At 44.3% G+C, this 8,894-nt stretch overlaps 1 long non-coding RNA gene across 1 annotated transcript; it reads left to right on the plus strand.

Annotated features, from left to right (window-relative positions):
* The first annotated feature begins 5,052 nt into the window (after nucleotides 1–5,052).
* LOC139085057 (uncharacterized) lies at nucleotides 5,053–8,522 on the plus strand. The gene is made up of 2 exons (XR_011543057.1): nucleotides 5,053–5,178; nucleotides 5,315–8,522. It is a non-coding gene; the product is annotated as an uncharacterized lncRNA (long non-coding RNA).
* The last annotated feature ends 372 nt before the right edge of the window (nucleotides 8,523–8,894 follow it).

Genomic DNA, 8,894 nt, shown 5'->3' on the forward strand with positions numbered 1-8,894 from the left:
TTTGCTGGGTGCTCTTTGTTACAAACAGTGGGGTGCTGGGGATGCAAGAGGAACAAAATGACTCCCCCTGTCCTTGAGAAGTTCTTAGGTGGGTTGAGGAGAATGTCTAGCGCAAACATACATGCTAACGCACACGGGAGGAATCCACCGGGAGGTTGTGGAGCACATGCGGCAGACAGTGGTGTGCGGTGTGGGAAGGGCAAATGGCACCGGCTGTAGAAGCAGGCAGACTAGACTGATTCTTGAGTGGCTCTGCCCTGACTTAGCTCTTCAGAGCTTCAATTTTTCCTTGTAAACTTAGAATAATACTTATACCTTTATTTACCCAGCCAACATGTATTAAAAGCAGCCTCTGGTCTCCAGACACGTGGAACAGAATGAGAGGGCCAAGGAAGAAGCACGTCCTTCCGGTAGGAGGGCCTGAAGACCTCACTTTTCTCAGAGGCCACAGTAAGATTGATGGATTGATCTACTTTCTGTGAGGAAGATTGGCCCTGAGCTAACATCTGTTGCCAATCTTGCTGTATTCTATGTGGGACACTGCCACAGTATGGCTTGACAAGCAGTGCTAGGTCCATGCCTGGGATCCAAACCTGTGAACTCCGGGCCACCAAAGAGGAGTGCACAAACTTAACCACTACACAACTGGGCCAGCCCCTCCTTAGGGATTTATTAAGAAGGCAGCTGTGGTTGGAGTTAACACACCCTGGAGCCAGATTCCTGTGTGAAAATTCCAGCTCTGAGCTTGCTGTGTGATCTTGGGCTTTACTTAACCTCTCTGTGCCTCAAATTCCTCCTTTGAAAACTGGGGACAACAACAGTAACAGTCTTATAGGGTATTATGAGAATTAAATGAATTAGTAATATACATTGAGACTACTACAGGGCCTGGCACCTACTAAAGCACAAAATAGTGAGTGTCATGAAATAAAATGAGATAAGTACGGAGTGAGGCTTGTGACTCACAAAAATTGTCTAGTAAACATTGTGTTCCCTGTGGAACAGATAAGCACAACATATCATCTTAAAACAGCTTATAAATGAGATTTTTGATGGGATAGTAAGGTAAGTATCACAAGTAACAAACGGTAAAATTTTCTCACCTTGAACTGGATTATTTTATCATAGAAGGCACTAAGTGGACTGGGAAATCTAAGAGACTTATTTATTTATTTATTTACTTTTGAGGAAGATTAGCCCTGAGCTAACATCTGCCGCCAATCCTCCTCTTTTTGCTGAGAAAGACTGGCCCTGAGCTAACATCCGTGCCCATCTTCCCCTACTTTACATGTGGGATGCCTGCCACAGCATGGCTTGCCAAGAGGTGTGTAGGTCCTCATCCCGATTCCAGCAGGCCAATGTGTGGTGCGGAAGCTGAAGGTGCGAACCCACGCGCTGCAACACCTGTCTGGTCCCTAACAAACTTTTAATTTGGTTTTCATGTAATGAATTAATTGATCATTTAAATTAATTAATTATTAATTTTCTTATTGGGCGAAGCCTAAGAATTTTGTGAACCCCAGCCTCTAGTATCTTCTTTCTGGATTTTGCAACAAGACAATCCAGGTGCTTGTGCTGCAGATTTAGGAAAAGAGCAGACTATCAAATTGAATGAGGAGCCCGGGCGTGGCTCACACATGAGGTCAACCAAGAGTCTACACTTCCGAGAGATCCTCTGCGATGGCTTTTGAGATCCGGGATACAGGTGCACGCTGTCTTCAGGACACCCCGTTTTGCTCGGGCGCTCTCTTTCTCACGTTGGCTGTGGAGGTCTGCCTACCAGGGCGCTGGCGCAGACGCTTCAGAAGATCCTCGTCCCTTTGGGACGAGAACGTTCGTGCAGCGGCTGTGCTGTGATCAGCAATGCTAGGGCACTGGGCCTTCTCCAGACGGAGGGACTCACCAGCCTGCAGGCTTCTGGGGAAGAGAGGCTTCGCAGGGCACCATGGCGTGGTTTCTGCAGCGCCGCGCCACGCGCCGGGGGCACGTGGTGCCCAGGGTCCTGGACGCCCGTTTCTGCCTGGGAGGCTCGCCTTCAGCGTTTACAGCTCTGCAAGGACCTGCGCCCCGGGGTAAGCTGGACTCATGCCTGGAGGTGAAAGCTCCTTTAGATATTGCCGTTCTTTTGTTGCTGTTGTTTAGCTCTTTGACGAGGAGAAAGCACTATGGTCGCCTGCTGCCTCTGCGCCCTTGGCTGAGGGCTTGGCATCCTAGAACTGTTCGAGATAGGACGGCCTTCCAGCTGTGCTGAGTGCAATAAAATGGCACCTTCGGGAGTGACGCTGGACCCGAAGGAATCTAGCATACAAGCAGGAGGAAGTTTGGAGCCTGAGTCCTTTCGCTCAGACCGCATGGAAACAGCGGTGCCCCCGTGGCCGCTCTGCCCCGGCCAGGGCACCGCGAGCTCCCGTAGCACCCAGGGCTTCACACGGCTTTCCGGGCAACAGCGTCAGGTCTCCGATTATTAACCAAACTTTTTCTTATATTCGCCTCCCAACAAAAGCCTAATGCTTTGTTCAGTGACTCCATTTTTTTTTTTTTTTTGGATAAGAAAAACGAAGAGTCAAAAAGGACAAGCTCTGATCCAAAGCCACATTGCCGGTAAAGCGTTCTGACCCCAGCCTCCCCGACTTCAACACGCAGCCTCTTAATCCTCCTATCCCCCAGAGTTGGCTCACAGTGGAACGAGCCTGGTGAGGCTCATACAAATGTATTTTAAGGTATATAATTTATTCCCAAGTCAATTTTATCATTTTAAACTTATTTATATTTTATTATTATTGTTTCGTTGTTGTTTGGTTTAACAGAGGATCAGAGGAAAGGATCTAACCAAATCCCCACGATGAGAAGCAGTCCCTGGTAAGCAGCAACTTGTGACGTCTCGGCCACTGAGGTCCTGAGAGCGTTGTCAGTTGGAGGCAGCCTGCGTGTCCCAGGCCCTGTGCTCCCTGCTCCCCGCGACCCCGCCTCCTGCAGGGCAACGAGAGGCAGCCCACAGGGAGGGGAGCAGGGAGGCCAGCGATTTTGCTTAAAGAGAGCACAGAGAGACTGCCATCAGCACGTAGATTTCGGTGTGTTTAGCAGCTTCTGGTCTCACTTGTTTTAAACTGACAGCCAACAAAAACAGGGCTGATAAGAGCAATCCCTCAAAATGACCCCGGCTGGCAAGTGAAGAGAAGCAGTGTTTGTTTGTGTACAAAGTGCCTCTGCAGGAAGACAAATGTTCCCCTTCTGCCTGGTAGTGGGGGACAATTCTGAGAGACAAGTTGACTTTGGAAAACAAAAATTAAAAATGCTTTAGGGTTATTATCAAGAATTTCCTTTAGCCGTGAACACAGAATATGATGTAAAGACTGTCCACTGTACTCTAGATTTGCATTTTAAAGATGCCAGATGGAAAAGCCTATTTCATTCTCTTTGAGGTTTTCCTATCGTGTGGTCATTTATAAACATGTAATGAGGACCTCCTCTGTGCCATGTGCTAAGGAGGTAAGAACGGAATGGTTTTTTCCACCTTAATCAGACATGTAAATTAATTCAATTTATCAGAAATTTGCTAAAATGGGCTGTGTTCGTTGGGACAGGCTAGCTGATGTTAACAAGCTGCCTCGGGATTCCAGTGTCTTGTGTCACTGCCCCATCAGTCTGGAGGGCCTGCCCTGTGGTCATTGAGGGACCCAGCTCTTTCCAGCTCACGCTTCGCCTTCCTCTGTGTTCGCCGAGTCCTCTCCCTTCTGTTAGCGGATGGGGAGAGAGACGGAGAACTGTTCTTAGGAGGTTTCTGTGGGGCTTTCCTGGAAGTGGCACAGATTACATCTGCTCTCTATCCCTTAGCCAGAATTCAGTCAGACGGCCTCATCTGAATGCAAGGGAGGGTAGAAAACATAAACTAGAAAGAAAAGGAGAGCCTGAATATTGGCATACACTAGAAACTCTGACATGGAATTATGTTCAAAGACCAATGTCTGAACGATCTCATTTTAGAAGGGTGAAAGTTGATGTTGACTGAGGCCTTCACAGTTGGAGACCAAATAAGGCTCCTTATTCTTTGCTAACAGATTCCTGATTTTGTTTGGTGGGCCCTGCTCCAGGTGATAAACTGTTAGTCTGCCAGGCTTATTGCGACAATTCTGGTTCTACTTGGCTGACACACATTTTCAGCTTTTTTTGCAGCTAACGGTGGCAATAAGGTGTAAGTAGATATCTAATGAGCTTCTAAGAAAGCCGTTTCTTTCTTTCTTTTTTTTTTTTTGAGGAAGATTAGCCCTGAACTAACATCTGCTGCTAATCCTCCTCTTTTTGCTGAGGAAAACTGGCCCTGAGCTAACATCCATGCCCATCCTCCTCTACTTTATATGTGGGACGCCTACCACAGCGTGGCTTTGCCAAGTGGTGCCATGTCCACACCCGGGATCTGAACCGGCGAACCCCGGGCTGCCAAGAAGCGGAACGTGCAAACTTAACCACTGCGCCACCAGGCAGGCCCCAGCAGTTTCTTTCTAATAAAAGGAGCAGGCCCAGGAAACAAGCTTGGTCTTATATCCTCTTCTCCTTGCTTCTTGCATTTGACTATGATGAGAGAACCAGTGTTTGGAACTGTGGCAGCCATTTTGAGAATGAGATGAATCCTGCTGTCCCAGTGTGATTATTGATAACGCACCCTTTCATACTCAAAAGTGTCCTGAATTAGACAACAAATTGGGCAGTCCCAGAAAGAGCTTCAGATGCTGAAGGTGATAAAGAGGAAAGGGCGATAGCATCAACCGTGTGAAGTGGCTGGCCCAGCTCTAGGTGATTTGTCTCCTGAGTTCAATTTGAAGTAGACAGCAAGTGTTTCATATTTAAGCCTATTTAGTCCAGGCTTCTGTTACTTTGAGCTAAAAGTTTTATTTTCTGACGTATTTATCTTTGACTCAGGGATTTTGGAGAACAGTTAGAGCTTGACCATTAATTTCAAACTAAAGCCTTTTAAAGTTCTGAAATTTTGGGTTAAGTTTTTCTTCTCTGTAATTTCCTGAATTGGCATGATAATTACGAAACTTTGCACAGAAGGCTTATTTTGTGATATTTCCAATAGGAACCAGAAGTGGAAGTGTCAAAACTCTCACCAGAAAGCTAGCTATGAGAGGTTCTATCCAAGCTGGCAAGCCCAGGTGGTTTGGAAAGTACAAATAAGAGGTATAAAAAAACTTTCCTCAATTCATCTGATTTTCCAACTTTTTGGGTTTCAACTTTTCCAAGTAGACAGCATGCTTCTCATAAATCTTTAAAGGTTTAAATTATAACCTTTTCCTTTATTTTGTTTTAAACACAGACCAAATTGTCGGGGAAATGAGGACTAGAATCCTGGAGGGCAGTGTGACACTTTGCTGTCTTTAAATTTGAAAAGATTTATTGGTCAGATCTGTGTATGATGAAAAAGAAGTGCCAAACATCCAGGAGAAATTAAATTTCACGAGAGGTAAAAATAAGTCAATAAGAGCATTTAAAAGTTAAATGACAAATTTGTAGAATTAATTGCACTATGAATTTTAGATATGCGATCTGGTAGGGTGCCATATTACAGAGGGGTCTTACTGCATTGGATTACTTAGATCCCAGCACGTCTTAAAAACATTCAGGTCCTTTCCCCAACATTACTTCTTTTTGGAGTTAACTTGACAGGAGATTACTAGTCTGTTATGCTAATTATTTGATGATCTTTTACTTTCACCCATTTAGGTCACTAATAAGATGCTCCACTTGACCTTCCTGTAATTGATTCTCCAGAATGATTATTTTCAATGCCAACCCAATCCCAGCCTGCCCCTGGTTGAAACCCTCCAGTAGCTCCTCATTCCTAACAGGACAGGACCTGACCCCACCTCCCACTTAGCAACATGGGAAGAGACACACCTCTTCTCGATCTGGCCCTCATTTGCTTTTCTGGACTCACATGTCCCCATCTGATACCTAGTCCTTGCCCCAGCCGTAAGGAACTTCTTTTAGTTCCTGACCTGGAGGCTGGGTCCCTCTTCCCTCTCTGCCTTCTGGGATTCCATACTTGGTATTCCTTCTACGTGGAATATTATTCCCACCCTCTCACCCCTACAACCACAGCTTCCATTGACCATGCCTACTCATCCTCCAGATCTCAGCTTTAGTGTCACTTTCTCTGGAAAGCCTTCTGTAAGCTGGAAGTCCCTGCTGTGTGACCCTTCTAGGCACTCCCAGACTTGACCCCATCAGCACTTAGCCCACTGTATGGTGATTGCTCGCTCACTTGTGTAGATCCGCTGTTAAACTGTAAGGTCTATGAGGATGTGTAGTGGGCAGAGTAATACCCCCCAAGAATGTCCACATCGTAACCCTGGAAACCGTGAGTATGTGATGGTACACAGCAAAGGGAAATTAAGGTTGCAGGTGGAATTAAGGCTGATAGTTAACTTTAAGGTAGGGAGATTATTCTGGATTATCTAGGTGGGCCCGATGTAATCACAAGGGTCCTTAAAAGTACAAAAGGGAGGCAGAAGAGGAAAGTCAGAGAGAGGTATGAGTATGGGAGAATGAGCGGAGAGATGCAATGTTGCTGGCTTTGAAGATGGAAGCAGGGAGCCCTGGGCCAAGGAATGTGGGCAGTCTCTAGAAGCTGGAAAAGGCAAGGAAATGGATTCTTTCCTAGAGCTGCCAGAAGGGAATGTAGCCCTGCAGATGCCTTGATTTTGGCCCAGTGAGGCCCATTTTGTACTTCTAACCCACAGAACTGGAAGATAATCAAGTTGTGTTATTTTAAGCCACGAGGTATATGGTAATTTGTTAGAGCAGCAAGAGAAAAAATAACACAGGAAAGAAATGCTGTCTCTCTTGCTCACAGTTGTAGCCCAAGGTCCATAATAGTCCGTGGAATGTGGTAAATGGCTTGATAGCCATTCATTGAATGGGAAACTAGAATGTCAGGCCAAGGAATGGCTCTGGAGGAATGCTCTGTAAGTATCCATGTTGCTAATTGTGATGCTCATCGCCTTCTTCCAATCATCCTGCCTGTGAAAGGTGATCCTCCATTGTGTACTTATTTCCCTTTTCTCTTTCTTGCTAAAGATGAAGAATATTTTTCTATTTGGAAGAAGGTAAGACGATCCATATACTAAAAGACATGAGAGAGAAGAAAGGTGAGAAACTGGGCCAGGAGAGAAAGTTGTAGCACTCTAAGGAGGACAGAGTAAACGAAAGGCTAGGAGCACTGAAGCATGCTGTAAGGACTTATGATGGATGTCATTGAGGGTTATGAACTAGATCTGCATTAATGCTCTCTGTAAGACAAAAGTCTAAGATGGGATTATTTTAAAGTCACTTATGACTAGTAAATTGTATGTCTGTAGAAAAACTTTCTGCAAAGGCTGAGTTTGGCCATTCTACATTTATTAGGGTTCCACTTCTTTTGACACAATAGCACAATGATAGGGACACACTGTTAAGTCCATTTTGGGTGTGTGAAGTTGAAGCAAACTAGGTATATATCTCTGTCAACTGAACAGTATTTTTTTTCCAGCTAATTGAGCTCCTGGGAAACAAGGACATGAGCTCTTGGTTCATTACGTTCAAGATAAGTCCAGCAACGTGTTGATTTATCTGGGCACCTTTGGAATCCTTCATAAGCAGCTGGGTTCAGACAGGAGCCACAGAGGCATCAAAAAGCCCCTGGAAGAATTTAGTTAATTGCCATTACACTCACAGTTATGTTACACTTTTGTTAGTTGCTTTTCTCCTTTTGTAAAGCTTAAGTGAGAAGAAGCTTTGCTTTTAATAACTTAACTTTTAGTAAGAAGATATTTTGTACATTAAATCTGTAAGCAACTTTCTTCAAAATCCAGCTACAAAGAAGCTAAAATGAAAGGAAACTGTTCTGAAAAAAATTTCCCAATATTTTGGAACTTAAGAAGAGTGAGGAAAATAAAGTTGCCATGGATACTAAAAAGAAAACAGTAGAACTTTTTCCAAAATTCCTAGGTTATAGGAAAAAAATAACTTTGAATTGCAAGCTTGGAGAAAATTTGTGACGTCCATTTTCTGTACATTTGCTAAATAGGACAAGAGCACTGAAATAATACAGATGCCAAAGGTTGATTTTTAAAGACAAAATTGGCTGTCATCCTTGTAACAGCACTGACAGAGCAATTGTGTTTCATGTTGAAAAGCCCACAGGCACCAGGAGCAAAGCTATAGACCTGTCTCCAGTGCTTCTCACCAGTGACACACAGCGATATGAATATTTCAATGGCATTTCTGAAGTTTCCCTTTCAGGAAATGTTGGGCTGGTTTAATCCATTAACCCCTGAAGACACCAGATTTATAATACAAACCTTAAAGTTCACGGATTTAGCTTAGTAGCTAAAACCACTTCTTTTCTCTCTTCCTAAGAGCCTAAATTTTCTGCTCTGAGGAGTAAGTCAGGAACAACTCAGGCTTGTGTTGCCTAACTTGCAGATGCTTATTTTCAAACCTCTGTTTACTTGTGAAGATAAAGCACGCATCTTAAAAATAAATTAAAACAGCAAAAGAAGGTTTACAATGAAAAGGCATCCTTGAAATTATAATTATGGTCTTTTGTTACGATTTGCTAATGGCTGACGCCTCCACTAGACTGTTCTCTCCAAGAGGGGATTGGATTATTGTATTCAGTCAGCAATTGTGACAGCAGGTTCCTTAGTGTCCAGCGTAGAGCTTGGCATATCACGGCCTCTCAATAAATAATTCTTGGTTGAAAACATCAGAGGAAACAAGCTATCTGATATAAGCTCAAGTCTACAAATGAGACATGAGGTGACGTGTCTAAGAAAATGAAGTGGGTTGTGGCAGAAACTTCACTAGAATCCAGAATGGACCCCAGGCTGCATGACTCCCACTCAGTGTTCTTA

This window comes from Equus przewalskii, chromosome 8, assembly GCF_037783145.1.
Source record: "Equus przewalskii isolate Varuska chromosome 8, EquPr2, whole genome shotgun sequence".
Classification (NCBI taxonomy): domain Eukaryota; kingdom Metazoa; phylum Chordata; class Mammalia; order Perissodactyla; family Equidae; genus Equus; species Equus przewalskii.